This window comes from Apium graveolens, chromosome 9 (assembly GCF_009905375.1).
Source record: "Apium graveolens cultivar Ventura chromosome 9, ASM990537v1, whole genome shotgun sequence".
NCBI classification, from domain to species: Eukaryota; Viridiplantae; Streptophyta; class Magnoliopsida; order Apiales; family Apiaceae; genus Apium; species Apium graveolens.
The window spans coordinates 172,838,474-172,855,422 of NC_133655.1; the positions used below are offsets into that span (position 1 = coordinate 172,838,474).

Here is a 16,949-nt window from a genome sequence, read left to right on the forward strand (position 1 = left end):
GTTTGAGGTGGTTTGATGTTTAAGATAGTTGATGTTGAAGGTTGAGCTGAGGTTTGAGCTGGCTGTGTTTGGATTTTTAGGGTTTGATGTGGTTCTGAGCCTGAGCTGTCATGCTTTTTCTTGCTCCTTCTCTCTTCTCCCCTTTTCTTGTCACCTCCCTTCTTCCCATCATCCTTCTTCTTTTCATCTTGACTTTTATCCTTACTTCCAGTTGCTTTAGAAGCTTGACTTGGATTTGAACTAGAAGGATTTAGCTTGTCATCCTTCTGCTCATCACCATCCTTGTCTTTTCTTAGATTGTACAGTGTATTTGGCAGCATGGTATCAGGGTTCACAAGATATCTCTCCAAAATGTTTATCTCCACATCTTCATGCTTCTTGATATTTTTGTGCTTCAAGTCAGACTGAAATGTCATGATCAACCTCATGTTTGATCTAACACAATGTTTGGGAACAAGAAGATGTCTGGCTTGTTTGGTCATTGGGCAGATGTAAACTATTCCTTGGTTTGGATATAGATAGGCTTCTGGAAAAGCTTCTATCTGTGCCTTTTTAAGCTCTTGGAGAAGTTGAGTATCTTCTTGAATGTCTGGATTTACTCTGCCAATCATCACATCAAGTTCATATGCTCTTAAAATTTGAAGATTTGTGAGAGTCACCTGAATACACCTGTCCACACCACCATCATTGATGTTCATGACAATCCTTTTCTGCAGAAAGTTATCAATATTCACTACCACTACCCTTATAAAGTTGATGTTTTTAGCCAAAGCTTTCTTGCAAGTCACATAGTTATTTTAGAGAGACTCTTAGTGCTGCAAGAAGGTCATTAAATTCCTGATCTTGATTTGGTTATTCTGCATCCCTTTGAAGTCTTTCCTTTCCAACATCAATTGCATTTGAGCTTTGACCAGTTTGAACAGTCTCTTTAGCCTTAGATTTAGATTGTTGAATTCTAGCCTCAATCTCCCCCTTAGTCTTGGTGACAAGCATGAGGAGGGGAGTTGGAATTTCTGGCCTAATCTGTTCAGGAAGTGAAGGTAGTGGTATGTTGAGTTTTCCCATGATGGCTCCCAAAGCAACAGAGTTTTGCATTTGGAGATGCTTGTGAGAGTCCACTAGGTTCTTGATATCTGACTGTTGACTTTGAACTAGTGAAGTCAAAGCTTTCACTTGAGCATTCAGAGATGCATTAGAGGTTTCCAGAGAAGCTACTTGAGTCTTGAGTGCTTGAATGTCTGGAGAAGAAGAGCTTGTAGTAGAGATAATAGTAGATTGACCAAAAGTAGCTTGCATAAATTTCTGAATTTCATCCATGATCAAAGGTGAAAGAGTGTATCTTGTAGTGTGCATTTGATCCAACTTCTACTTTGTGTCATTGGTTTTAATGATATGATCTTGAACAACCTTGTGCAAGGATACAAATGATTTCTTGAGTTGATTTACACTCTTATCAATATCACTGAGATCATACCTAGACATTTGTTCTGAGAAGATCTTGAATTGATTTTTGATCTCACTTTGAGAAGGGATGATTTGGTCCATATTTTCTCTGACCATCTTCATTACTTTGTCCTGATGTCCATTCAATGTTATTTGTAGAGCTTTTCCAAAGTTGTGGAAAGCCTTGATTTGAGCCTTGTAGACCTCATTGATGGCATCATATACCTCCTGTGGAGTGAGGGATCTGACATTGCTTCCCAAGTTTGTAATGTACCCCTCCCTGAATTTTGCTAACACAATATCCATCTCAATTGTGAATTCTTTGTCCAACCAAGCATCACAGTTAGCATCCTGACCAGCTTCATCAACAATTTTTGCTTCATTTTCTTCCACATCAGCCTGGTAGGAGAGCATGATTTATTGGTAGTCTTGATTGGACATGTTGGATGTGAGTAGCTGTTGTGAGATTTGAGCCAGGCCTCCAAGATGATCAACTCTAAGATCTTCAATAGTAGTTGGTTGATTTTCAGTGTCTTGGATCCATTGAGAGATGAAGTGTGATTGAGAGGTAGAAGGTTGAGCATCAGAACCGCCTGTGACTGAAGTCACAGTTTTACTCACAAATTGCTCTGTGGTTTTGACAAGTTGTTGTTCCTCACATAGAGTGGGAACCTCCAATTGAATTGGAGGGGATTTGACTGGGTTACTGTCATGTGCACCAGTCTCAAACCCTTGTGCTTCTTGCAAAGCACTGTCACTTGAAAGTGATAAACTTGCCTCCCCCATAGCAGGATCATTGGCAATTGTACTCCTATCATCAACTGCCAAGGCAATTTCTGCTAGGGTTTGAGGGGAGTTGTTCCTACATGAGAAACCTCCAATTGAATTGGAGAGGATTTAGATAGCTCCCCCTTAGGAGTACTACCCTCAAACCTTACAGTCTGTTAAGACTGATTTACACATGAAGGTGCATTTAGTAACTCCATGGGGTCTTCAGTAAAAACTGAGGAATCCCCCATATTTTTTGATAAGTGGATTTTATATCTCCTTAGAACGCTTCATTACAAGCTTAAGTTGGTGTTTTGGACTCAAGTTGTTGGTATTTTTGATGTGTTTTTATGTTATTGCATTTCAGACATCAGTTAAAGGAAGAAAGAAGCTTTTCAAATAATTATTCTGAAAAAAGATCAGAATTGGAAGCCTAGGCCACTATCAAGTTGTAGAGAATCTTGTTAGCTTCGCATGGGCAGTTGAATCGCCTAATTCTGACTAGTAGAACTCAAAATATGGCCAAAAGAAGAATCAGCAGAAAAGTACAGAAGTCAGGCGCGTCCGCCCCAGAAACCAGCGCGCCCGCGCTGACTTTCTGCCAAAACCAGCGCGGCCGCCACCAAAACCACCGCGGCCCCGCCACCCTTTTTGCCCCAGAATCCTGATTTTAGTAGAATTTGATGATTTTGAGGGTCCAGATCATCCGGGGGCCTATATATACCAATAAAAAGACGTTTTTAACAAGAATGAGGCCTGGGAGAGCAATAAGAAGACCTAGAGAGCACGAGAAGTCTACGGAAAAGAAGACTCTTATTTTCTTCAATATAGTTGATACTTGGATGCTTGTTTTTGATTTGTCTTTGAACCCTATCACTCTTATATTATTTATTATCATGCTTTCATTGGAACCCATGGTGACGATGAGTTCGATTATGAACTAATCGTTATCGTGGGGTTCCAACGGATTTACTTATGGATTTCTTTAGTTAATTTATTTCAATATCTTGGTGTGTGGTGATTGATTGATATCCTAGTATTGGTTGTGCTTATTCATATTATGTGCGTAGCTAACATATAAGATAGTGCGTTAATCTCTATTGAAGCGACAGTGAATATAGAGGTTTAGAACTTGCCATGTTAGCATAGGTTCATGTATTTGTTATGCATGATTCGTAGGTAATTTTAACCATCTTACTTGCCCTATGTAATCACGATAGATAACTTGTGCATTAAATTTTTATGTTGTCAAATTCTATAGACATATAGGGTCTCATTATAATTGGTGTCTATTCAGCTTCTATCTCTTTTGTGGATGCTGTTAGTATGTTATTCGTGCAACGAAAGTTGGCGTTTATCAGTTTCGTGTTATCTGATTAGTGTCATCACCATTACATGCTAAGGTTAAGAAAAAAAAGGCTATTGAATGAAGTATTTAATGAATTTAGGATCCCATGTTTGTCATATATATTAATTCAACCATTCTTGTTCTCTTAGTTATAATTATTAGTTTAATTCTTAGTTATAAATAATCCGAATTTGTTATTTGTCTTAGCATTGAGCAATAACCATACATTGTTGTATAGGTGCATAAATTGAACTTAACCTAAACCAGTCTCTGTGGGAACATATCTGATTTATATCTTATACTACTTGCGAACGCGTATACTTGCGCGAATATTAGCGCGTGTTTTCACCCTAACAAATTTTTGGCGCCGCTGCCGGGGACTCGGTATTAATTTTTAGTTTATGCGCTTGTCATCAGTAGTCGTTAAAGTTAACTAACTCAGATTCTTTTACTTTCACGGTTTATATGTTTGTGTTTCAGGTACTCATTACAATGGGAGATCCAGCAGCACAAACGAAAGCCTTGATGGATTTTTCTCAACCCAAGATCAATGACATTCAATCTAGCATTATCAGGCCAACTATCACAGCTAATACCTTTGAGATCTAGCCTAACATAATTCAATGGGTGCAGAATTCAATCCAATTTGAGGGTTCTTCAACGGAAGATCCCAATATGCACATTAGGGATTTCATTGAGATCTGCGACACCTTCAAGTTCAACGGTGTTTCTGAAGATGCTGTGAAGATGAGACTATTCCCATTCTCTCTGAGGGACAAGGCTAAGAGCTGGTTACACTATCTACCAGCTGGTTCGATTACTACTTGGGAAGATCTTTCTCAAAAGTTTCTCACAAAATTCTTTCCTATGGCAAAGACATCTGCAATCAGGAATGCTCTTACTCAATTTGCGCAGCAAATGGGAGAATCTTTGTGTGAAGCTTGGGAGCGCTACAAGGAGATGCTTAGGAAGTGTCCTCATCATGGAATGCCTGATTGGATGATCATCAATTGCTTCTATAACGGTTTGGGAGCACAGTCAAGACCCATGATCGATGCAACATCAGGTGGAGCATTATGGGCAAAGAGCTATGAGGAAGCTTATGATCTAATTGAACTGATGGCTGCTAAAGAATATCAGTATCCAGCCCAGAGATTGCCACAGGGCAAGGTAGCAGGAGTTCTTGAAGTGGATACAGCTATGGCTATCACTACTCAACTAAAGGCATTGTCTATGAAGATTGATTTTCTGGCTAACTATTGTGTTAATCAGATAACCAGAGTTTGTGAACTGTGTGCAGGTTCGCATACGACGGAGCAATGCGGTATATCTAGTGAATCAGCTCAGTTTGTGAGCAACTTTCAGAGATCACAGCAACCAGTTCCAGACACTTATCATCCTGACAACCGGAATCATGCTAAATTTAGCTGGAGCAACAATCAGAATGTGGTACAACAGCCTTATCAGCAGTTTGGATCCAATCAATTCAATCCTCCTGGTTTTCAGCAACAATTTGCACCAAGACAACAACTCCAACTTCAACAACAGACTCATGATGCAAGTCAATTTTTGAATAAAAATCTGAATTAGAGGGGAGGCTTATGTGCAAAAACCAGGCTCTTATATGCCAAAGCCAGGCTGTTTCTATCTAGACTCTGGAAAACCAGATAGGACAAATTGCTAACATCTTATTAAATCAACTACCAGGAACGTTTTCTAGTGATGCAGAAGTTCCAGGCAAGAGGGTAGCAGAAGAGCAGATTAAGGCAATTACATTAAGGTCTGGGAAGGTTGCAAGCCCTGAAAAATCTCAAGTTCCAGAATATGAAGTTTTGGCTGAAGAAGATGTGCAGAAGGACGTAGAAGTGAAATCAAGGAAGAAAACTGTGGAACAGACTCCTCCTGAGGGTAATACAGGGGAGAAACAGGTCTATCCTCCACCTCCTTTTTCTAAAAGGCTGCAGAAGCAGAAGTTGGATAAGCAATTTGCTAAGTTTCTAGAGGTGTTCAAGAAACTTCATTTCAACATACCTTTCGCTGAAGCTCTTGAATAGATGCCTAGCTATGCGAGGTTTATGAAAGGTATTCTCTCTCGAAAAGTGAAGCTCGATGACTTAGAGACCGTTGCTCTTATGGAGGAATGCAGTGCTGTGCTGCAACAGAAGTTGCCTCCAAAGCTTAAAGATCCTGGAAGCTTCACTATTCCTTGCACCATCGGAAACTTGTCATTCGACAAGTGTTTATGTGATTTGGGAGCTAGCATCAATCTGATGCCCTTGTCTATCTTCAAGAAGCTTGGTCTACCTGATCTGAAGCCGTCATATATGTCCTTGCAGTTGGCCGATCGTTCTATTACATATCCACGAGGCATTATGTAGAATGTGTTGGTCAAGGTGGACAAACTTATCTTTCCTGCTGACTTTGTAATTCTTGACTTTGAGGAGGATAAGAAGATTCCCATTATCTTGGGGAGACCATTCTTAGCTACTGGCTGAACTATGATTGATGTACAAAAAAGAGAGCTTACGATGAAGGTTCATGATCAGAAGATCACTTTTAATGTGTTCAAGGCAATAAAGTTACCCACAGCTAAAGAGGAGTGCTTTAAAGTAGAGTGGGTAGACTCTGTCGTGAATTCGGAACTTGAGCAATTGCCAAAGTCAGAGACCTTAGAGAGATCCTTAATGGGGAAATCAGTTATTGATGACAAGGAAGGAGCAGAGCAACTGTAGGTTTTGAATGCACCTCCTTGGAAGAGGAAGTTGTATATTCCATTCGATTCTCTTGGGTTAGCAGAGCTGAAAATTTCTCAGGAGCGTCTCGAGCCGTCTATTGAAGATGCTCCCATACTTGAGCTCAACCCACTACCAGATCAATTGAGTTATGCATTCTTAGGTGCACCCCATGACAAGGGCTTGGGATATATTTTTGATTATGTAGAGGGTAGCCGAACGGATCCCCAAGTGCCTATAGAGGGTTCTTCTCATGCGCAACAGGCAGTTGATAGGACTGGTATTCGTGATGGGAAGTACAGGCGATTGACTAGGCGTTTGGAGGCCCTGCACGACATTCACCGTCATTTTGCTACGGATTTGACACACGCTCTCGGTAATATTTCCCGAGACACTGGTGTCGAGGTTGATTGGGCACCTGATCCTTCGCCCGAAGAGGGTGATCCTTCCGCTAACTAGGTATGCATGAAATCCTTATTATTACCTTCAATGAAGACATTAAAAATTTCAAGTTTGGAGGTGATAATGTAAGGATTAGTTTGTGTGTGTCCATATAGTTCATATAGATTCATATAGATTCGTGTTTCATGTTTAGTTGTATTTCATTCATAATTTTGAATGATTGTTCATTTAGTACATATTTGTTTGTATTTTTGTTCGTGTTTTTATGAGAGTCCATGTAGTTGCATTTGCATGCATATAAAATGATCCCTTAGGTTGAGCTATTTTTTTGAATAATTAGTTGATGTTGATTTGAGTGTGGTGATGACGAATAGAGGGATGTTTAAGTCCTAACGAATTGATTTGCATGCCAGAAACAAATATTTTCACAAAGTCTTATAGGGTTGCTTTTGATCTAGATCATGATTATACTTGTTTGTTGTTGAGATTTAATCACTTGGTTATATTTAGAATTTGTGATATTCTCGTAATGACGTAGGAACACTGAATTTTTAAACTAGAGAAAAGCTTGGATTTCATTGCTAGTTATTGTAAGGCTAGGCATCAAATGGCTAGTAGCCGACTCATATATTTATGAGTAGTCTAGGGTTGAATGAAATGGAGCGAAACACACTCATTCAGAAACTGTTGAAAAAAAAGAAAGAAAGAAAAAAGAACAAAAAAAGGTATGTGTTTATGCATAATTGATCAAGAGTGAGCTCTTTAATACTCGAGTTATTAAGTTCTTAGGGGACTTTGTGCCTAGTGACCTAAGGCTTTTATAGTCCGGGATCTGATAACCTAACGCTCGCTATATGGGTATTATTGTATAAGTCTTTTGGGACCTCATTCATTGCACGGTCAAGTAAGCATCTTTGTTATGTGTTCAATAATAACATGAATCCTTGTATAACTCTAGTAGAAAGAAGGTGTTGTGCGTCATTATGCGTTTAACGCTTATTCTGTTTATAAACTTGTGATTATTTTGATGATAGGATAAGTATGGTTATTGATCTAGTATTGAGAGTATATCTGTTAAACGTTGCACACACGCACGTTTCTGGTTTGTGAGTTGGTTTTTGGGGTTTATTCGAACTCTGTTTAGAGTCATGGCATTCTTAAAGACATTGGCTTATTCATTTGGTTATGGTTATTCTGGGGGGATCGATTGCATTATCATTTAGTTACATTCACGTAGTTGCATTCATGTATTAGGTTTGCTTTATAGTTTTTTGAGTCTGTTTATGCTTGAGGACAAGCATCGTGTCAAGTTTGGGGGTGTGATAATTGGATTTTATATCTACTTAGAACGCTTCATTACAAGCTTAAGTAGGTGTTTTGGACTCAAGTTATTGGTATTTTTGATGTATTTTTGTGTTATTGCATTTCAAGCATCAGTTAAAGGAAGAAAGAAGCTTTTCAAAGAATTATGCTAAAAAAATATCAGAAATGGAAGCCTAGGACATTATCAAGTTGTAGAGAATCTCGTTAGCTTCGCGTGGACAGTTGAATCGCCTAATTCTGACGAGTAGAACTCAAGATATGGCCAAAAGAAGATTCAGCAGAAAAGTAGAGAAGTCAGGCGCGACGGCCCCAGAAACCAGCGCGCCCACGCTGACTTTCTGCCAAAACCAGCGCCGCCGCCCCCAAAACCAGCGCGGCCGCGCCACCCTTTTTGCCCCAGAATTCTGATTTTAGTAGAATTTGATGATTTTGAGGGTCCAGATCATCCGGGGGCCTATATATACCAATAAAAAGACATTTTTAACAAGCAGGAGGCCTGGGAGAGCAATAAGAAGACCTAGAGAGCATGAGAAGGCTACAGAGAAGAAGACTCTTGTTTTCTTCAATATAGTTGATACTTGGATGCTTGTTTTCGATTTATCTTTGAAGCCTAGCACTCTTATATTGTTTATTATCATGCTTTCATTGGAACCCATGGTGACGATGAGTTCGATTATGATTTAATCGTTATCGTGGGGTTCTAACGGATTTACTTACAGATTTTTTTAGTTAATTTATTTCAATATCTTGGTGTGTGGTGATTGATTGATATCATAGTATTGGTTGTGCTTATTCGTCTTATATGCGTAGCTAACATATAAGATAACGTGTTAATCTCTATTGAAATGACAATAAATATAGAGGTTTAGAACTTGCCATGCTAGCACAGGTTCATGTATTTGTTATGGATGATGCGTAGGTAATTTTAACCATCTTACTTGCCCTATGTAATCACGATAGATAACTTGTGCATTAAACCGTTATGTTGTCAAATTTTATAGACATATAGGGTCTCAATATAATTGTTGTCTATTCAGCTTCTATCTCTTTTTTGGATGTCTGGTAGAATGTTATTCGTGCAACGAAAGTTGGCGTTTATCAGTTTCGTGTTATCTGATTAGTGTCATCACCATTACATGCTAAGGTTAAGAACAAAAAGACTATTGAATGAAGTATTTAATGAAGTTAGGATCCCATATTTGTCATATATATTAATTCAACCATTCTTATTCTCTTAGTTATAATTGTTAGTTTAATTCTTAGTTATAAACAATGCCAATTTGTTATTTGTATTAGCATTGAGCAATAACCATACATTGTTGCATAGGTGCATAAATTTAAATTAACCTAAACCAGTCTCTCTGGGAACGAATCTGATTTATATCTTGTACTACTTGCAAACGCGTATACTTACGTGAATATTAGCGCGCGTTTTCGCACTAATAGTTTTGATGGTGTCATCAAGGTCTACCCCAGCTAGTAGCCTTTCACTATCTAAATGAAGTGTCTGGGTGGTGAGCAAGGTTCTTGAACCAAGTCACTTGAGTTAGCTTACACTTGAGAATATGATTCAAGTGCTGTTGGTAGAGAAGAAATTTGAGATGTTAGAGATTGTTATTTAGGTGTGAGTGTTGGAAGCTCCCCTGAATGGATGAGGGAGCTTCAAGAGATGTGCCCTCACTGTGTGTGCCATCCTTATTCCTCCTACCATACACTTGAATTGCTTCAGGTGCAGGCTATGCAGACTCTGTACAAGGTGCATTGGGGTGAATGCTCTTTTCAATAGACACACCCTGTTGAGAGGATTTATCTAGAGTCTGTTTAGTCCTCATTTTTATAACTACATCCTTTTGGGAGGATACAAAGGTGGCTTGAGGGGTCAGCTCAGATTTCTTACTCTTCTTTGATCTTTTGACCTTGGGTGACTCAGCTTCTGTTTGATCCTCACCACTCTCAGTTATAACTGCTAAGACTACCTCCTTTCTCTTCTTTTTACTCACCTCATCCTTTTGAGAAGATGAGGTGGTTGGTTTCCTAGCTTCTACAGATTTTGAAGGAATGGTTTCAGCTTGGCAAGATCCCTGTGGGTGTTCCTGTGTTTGTACTTTTATAGGTTCAGGGATCATGGCTGTGCGAGATTGTACATTTGACCTCATGTCAGGCATTGGTTAAGGGTAAGTCCTAAACCTCTCCAGCATGAATGGAGTGATTTTCAGACTTACATTTACCTTATTCTTTGTAGTAAGTGAACCAAATATTAATTTGGACACTTGCTTACAATTGCCTTTTTTTGTGCTATCTATACCATTTAATAAATGTATGTCTGCTACTTTATGAGTTAAAATGGACATAATAAATCTAGGAAAGAAAATTTCCTTACCTCTAGCTGACAGGGGCATTGTTAGCCTGGTTGTAAGTTCTTCCAGGATCAATAGATCAACATTCAAGTGTCTGTTGTGGGCTATTGTGTACACCAGCTTCTGCACCACACTTGAAATGTTGTCATATCCTGTCTTCCTGCAGGTGAAGGCCCTCACCACAGAATCAAAAACAAAGGACCACTCATTTCTTAAATTGGTCATGTTCAAGCTTGACAAGTTGATTCTTCCACCATAATTGATGAAGTCTAGAAACTCAATCAGTTCATCAGGAGTGGGTACCTCCACCAGATTTGCAGTGGGCAATCCTAAGGCTATGTTCACATCTTGCTCATTAAACTCAATTTGTTGTCCTCCAACTGAGCAAGTCACCACCAAAGATATAGAATTATCATTCATCACAGTCCTTACCACAGCTGTAGTCCAAAACTCATGCAACACATCCAAGTACAACACTGGGTTAACAGTCAAGGTTTTCAGACTTACATTTACCTTATTCTTTGTAGTAAGTGAACCAAATATTAATTTAGACACTTGCTTACAATTGCCTATTTTTGTGCTATCTATACCATTTAATAAATGTATGTCTGCTACTTTATGAGTTAAAGTGGACATAATAAATCTAGGAAAGAAAATTTCCTTACCTCTGGCTGATAGGGGCATTGTTAGCCTGGTTGCAAGTTCTTCCAGGATCAATAGACCAACATTCAAGTGTCTATTGTGGGCTATCGTGTACACCAACTTCTGCACCACACTTGAAATGTTGTTATATCCTGTCTTCCTGCAGGTGAAGGCCCTCACCACAGAATCAAAAACAAAGGACCACTCATTTCTTAAATTGGTCATTTTCAAGCTTGACAAGTTGATTTTTCCACCATAATTGATGAAGTCCAGAAACTCAGTCAGTTCATCAGGAGTGGGTACCTCCACTAGATTTGCAGTGGGCAATCCTAAGGCTATGTTCACGTCTTGCTCATTAAACTCAATTTGTTGTCCTCCAACTGAGCAAGTCACCACCAAAGATATAAAATTATCATTCATCACAGTCCTTACCACAGCTGTAGTCCAAAACTCATGCAGCACATCCAAGTACAACACTGGGTTAGCAGTCAAGGCTCCTGCAATGTAAGATTCAGACATAAATTGGACAAACCCCTTGAAACTATCAGGGCTTGGTCAGCATCAGTAAAAGCTAGGTAGTTTATTCCTTTCTCTGGGATAGTTGCTCTAACATTATTTTCTGCCATTGTTGTTTAGTGAGTGTGAATGGGTATGAAATTTTTTTGAGAAAGGAGTAAAAACGAGAGAGAAATTAATTTTGGATTGGAAGCTAGGTCACTTGAGATCTCGAAAGTTGTAAGTACGTATATGTGTCGAGATGTCTAGGTATTTATAGTAAAAGCATATGATTTGTCGAGAACTCAAAAATGGACATTTTGAATTTTAGTCTATCAAGAAGTCATTTTAAGAAAAAAAATTACATATCGAGAAGTCATTTAAAATTACTCTTATAGAGAACAAAAAAAATGACTTATCAAGATGTCAAATAAATACCCAGTTTGTCCAAAAATGGACTGAATTAATTTTTAACTTTTATTTGAATAAATTCAAAATAAAATTAGAATAAATTTTCTAAAAGTATTTTACAAAAATAATTTATTAAGTTAAATTATTTCATTTCTGAGTCATTGAGAAGTCTAAAAATTATACTTGTAGAGAACTCTCTAAATTAACACTACTAGAGAACTCTATAAGGACTTATCGATTAGTCATAATAAAGCTTATCGAGAAGTCACTCGAGAAGTCAATGAATTGACTTATTGAGAACTCACTCGAGAAGTTTTAAAATGACTTGTCGATAAATCAGTTAGACTTATCGAGAACTCAATTCTCTATATACTTTTGATCATCTTAATTTTGCCTTATGTTAATTTTACATATTAAGGATGTAAATTAACAACTAAGCAGTTTACTTAGAACTTGAAAAATTACAAGCTGAAAATTTTGTTTTGAAAACTAAATATGCAGAGATTTCTGAAATATTTATAATTCATATTTTAGTTAATTTCCAATTAAATCAAATAAATTTTGATTTACTAGAAATTAATCTGCTGCAAAACATTAGCTGAGTTCTTGCCTTATGATGAAGAATTAAGCATTCCAATTTCACCTACAAGTCTAGTGAAAGTTGCTTCATCTAAAGGTTTAGTAAAAATATCAGCTAATTGTTTTTATATTGGAACAAAAAGAGCTCAATGGTACCATTTATAGCATGTTCTCTAATAAAATGGTACATTACATCAATGTGCTTTGTTCTAGAATAATTAACTGGATTAGCCACTATAGATATAACACTAGTATTGTCAAACATGATAGGAATTTTGTGTAACACTAGGCCATAATCCATTAGCTGATTTCTAATCCAAAGCACTTGAGCACAACAACTTCCTGCAACTATGTATTCAGCCTCTGCTATAGAAATTGATACAGATTGTTGTTTCATGCTATACCAGGATACAAGTCTTTGACCAAGAAATTGACAGCTTCCACTAGTACTCTTTTTGTCAACCCTGCATCCAGCAAAATCTAAATCTGTGTAGACAACAACTTCAAAACCAGTTCCCATAGGATACCACAGTCCCAAGTTTGGAGTCCCCTTTAAATATCTGAAAATCCTCTTCACAGCCATCAAATGTGATTCTTTTGGATTGGCTTGAAATCTTGCACATTGACATATTGCAAACATGATGTCTGGTCTACATGTAGTTAAGTAAAGCAATGATCCAATCATTCCTCTATATCTTTAAATATCTACACTCTTGCCTTTTCTATCTTCATCCAACTTTGTTACTGTAGACATAGGTGTAGAAGCAGGTGAACAATCAACCATACCAAACTTTTTTAATAGGTCCTTGACATACTTAGTTTGGCTGATGAATATTCCATCACTTCTTTGACCGACTAGTAGTCCAAGAAAGTAACTTAATTCCCCCATCATACTCATTTCATATTAACTCTGCATAAGCTTAGAAATCTTTGGCAAAGCTTTTCATTAGTGGAACCAAAGATGATATCATCCACATAGATCTGAACTAGGATCATATCTTTACCATGTTTCTTGTAGAAGAGAGTCTTATCTATAGTACTCTAGTAAAACCATGTTTCAGTAGGAATTCTGACAGTGTATCATACCAAGCTCTAGGTGCCTACTTTAGTCCATATAGAGCCTTGAGTAGTTTATACACAAAATTTGGAAATTCTGGATCTTCAAAGCCAGGTGGCTGTTGCACATAAACTTCTTCTTCTAACTCACCATTTAGGAAGGCACTCTTGACATCCATTTGATACACTTTAAAATTTGAATGTACAGCAAATGCTAGATAAATCCTTATTTTTTCAAGTCTTGCAACTGGAGAAAAAGTTTCATCATAATCAATTCCTTCTTCTTGTGAGTAGCCTTTTGCAACCAACCATGCCTTATTTCTGGTAACTATACCATTTTCATCCATCTTGATCCTGAGCACCCATTTTGTTCCAATAATGCTTCTATTCTTTGGTGCAGGAACTAACTCCCAAACTTTGTTCCTTTCAAACTGAATAAGCTCCTCTTTCATTATAGATATCCAATCAGGATCCATTAGAGCTTCTTTAGTTTTCTTGGGTTCTATTTGAGACAGAAAGCATAAATGTAGGCACTCATTAGCAGTTGCACTTCTTATCCTCACACCAGCAGTAGGATCACCAATAATTGCTTCTCTAGTGTGACTTCTATCCCACTTCCTTGTATGAGTTTGTTGACTTGTGCCTTCATCATTTTCTTCATTATTGGTATGACTACTAGTTCCTTCTTCTCTTTCTCTCCCTGAGTTTGTGCTATCAAATTCAGGTGTTTGAGATGAGCTTCCATTCCCATGATTTTCCTGTTGAGTAGTCTCTTCATTTATCATCTGTTGTGCATCAACTTCCTCTTCTCCATTGGAATCACTATCAATGTTGAGGTTTTCAAATGCAAGGGCTTCAGCTTCATTTTCATCAAGGCATTCCAAGCCTGGACACTTCTCATCATCAAAAGTCACATTTGTGCTTTCCATAATCTTCTTTTGATCTATCACATAGACCTTGTAGGCAGTTCTCTCCAATGAATATCCCAGAAAAATTGCTTCAAAAACTTTTGAGTCAAATTTTCCCACATATTCAGAGTTGTCTTTGAAGATGCAACACTTGTTTCCAAACACATGAAGATGCTTTAAAGTAGTCTTTCTCTTAGACATTATTGAGTATGGTGATTTTCCATGTGCCTTGTTAATGAGATATCTGTTCTGAGTGTAGCATGTAGTGTTAACAGCCGCTTCCCAAAAACTTGTTGGCAGCCTGACATCTTGCAGCATTATTCTAGAAGCTTCAACTAATGTTCTGTTCTTTCTTTCAACTACTCCATGTTAGTAATATGTTGTGTACTTGATGATAAGCTAAACAAAACACCTTAGTAGATTTAACTTAGTGAATTTTGTAGCACCCGACGGATGATCAATTATACTCCCGACGGATGATTCAATATAGTCCCGACGGATGACTAATTGATATCCACCGGGTGAGTAGCGTATGTAACAATAAGTACTGTAGCACATTTCTGCAAACAACTTTGTATAAATTCTATAGTAGCTTATGAATCGTGTAGACTACTAGTAGATGTGCAGAATAGGTTGATTAAATGTTAATATAAGATCTCTTGTAATTCTGCACAAATGAAATGGAGTCAAGTGATAAATGGCTACCTGACGGATGATCAACAAAGCTACCCGATGGATGATCAACAAGGCTACCTGACGGATAACAAGCATGTACCCAACGGATGATCAATTCAAATATCTGTTGACAGTGACAACACAGTCACATGTGTCGAGTATTTGCAAAAGGAATGTGGCAGCCTGTTTAGCAGGGTTTTGAGAACAAAGAAGCATTACCATTTTCATGCTATTATGAAGATATTCAAAGATGCTGGAATAGAGTAGTGAAGTAGCATGGAGTTAGAATTGATAGGTTTTGTTTTATTATCTTGTCTTATTATCATGTAAACTAGGTGATATATAAACCAAATGTAGCAAGTAGAACAATAACAACAAAACTAAGCAAACACATTTTCAGCAGAGAAACATTTGTAAGCTGTATTCTGTAGAATTTGTCTGTAGTCTGTTTATTCACTTGTAAAGCAGTTGTGAGCTATTCAAGCTTCACATGGTTCTCTTGATATATATATATATATATATATATATATATATATCTCTGGTGGATACATTCAAATCCACCAAAAAGTTTTAAAGACCTGAGTTTTTATTACTTTATATTTGATTAACTTAACTCTGTATTCCGCACTTTGCAAATCAAACAGGTAGATATAAATTGAGTTAGAACCATTTTTCATAAATCCCAAAAAGAAGCCAGAATTATATTCAACTCCCCTTCTATAATTCTTGTTGTATTGTTAGGGAATAACAATTGGTATCAGAGGAAGCTCTTGAAGTACAAAGAGTTTAAAGATCACAACAAAACAACAAGACGAACAAGAAGGATGTTGGAGTCAAGATTTCATTTCTGGACAAAGACAATTATCACCACTGGAAGGTGAAGATGCACCTAAATCTTCTTTCTCAAGATGAGGTCTATGTGGATTGCATAGAGAGAGGTCCTCATGTACCAATGAGAGCTGATAAAGGGAATGAACCATCTGTTCCTAAGCTTAGGCATGAATGGTCAGATCCTGATATTGAGCAAGTCAGGAAAGACAAGAAGGCCATGAATATATTGTTCAATAGAGTTGATGGTGATATGTTTGATAACATCATTAACTGCAAAACAACCAAGGAGGTTTGGGACATAATTCAGATTATCTGTGATGGTACTGAGCAAGTAAGGGAGAATAAGATGTAGCTGCTAATTCAACAATATGAGCATTTTCATTGTGAAGATAGTGAGTCTCTCACTGACATTTTTAGTAGGTTTCAAAAACTACTAAACGCTCTGAAGTTGCATGGAAGAGTCTATCAGACAAAAGACTCCAATCTTAAGTTCCTTAGATCTCTTCCAAATGAATGGAAACCAATGACAGTCTCATTGAGAAACTCTCAAGATTACAAGGAGTTTACTTTGGAGAGACTGTATGGCATCCTGAAAATGACTGGGCAACAGATGGACTGGATGAGGATAAAGATGTCAGCTATGTCAATCTAGCCCTAATGGCCAAGTCTGATGAAATATAAGCAAGCTCTTTAAGTAATCAGGTAATCACCACTAACCTAGCACATTTATCTAAAGCTGAGTGTAATGATGCAATTAATGACATGTCTACAGAATTATATCATTTGCGTGTTACACTTAAGTCCCTCATTAAGGAAAATGCTAAAATCAAAGAAAACAATCCATTTTTAAGTGAGAGGAACAATGTACTAGAGTCTCAGTTTATTGAATTTGAGAAATTGAGAATAGAATATAAGATTGCTAAGGAGGAATTAACCGAGTCCTTAAAGAAAGAAGAGATTTTGAAGAAGCAACTTGAAT

General features: G+C 37.5%; 1 non-coding gene across 1 annotated transcript; it reads right to left on the minus strand.

The window, feature by feature from the left end:
• Positions 1-4,441: 4,441 nt before the first annotated feature.
• Positions 4,442-4,548, minus strand: LOC141688489 (small nucleolar RNA R71). Its single transcript, XR_012561930.1, has one exon. It is a non-coding gene; the product is annotated as a small nucleolar RNA R71 (small nucleolar RNA).
• Positions 4,549-16,949: the final 12,401 nt, after the last annotated feature.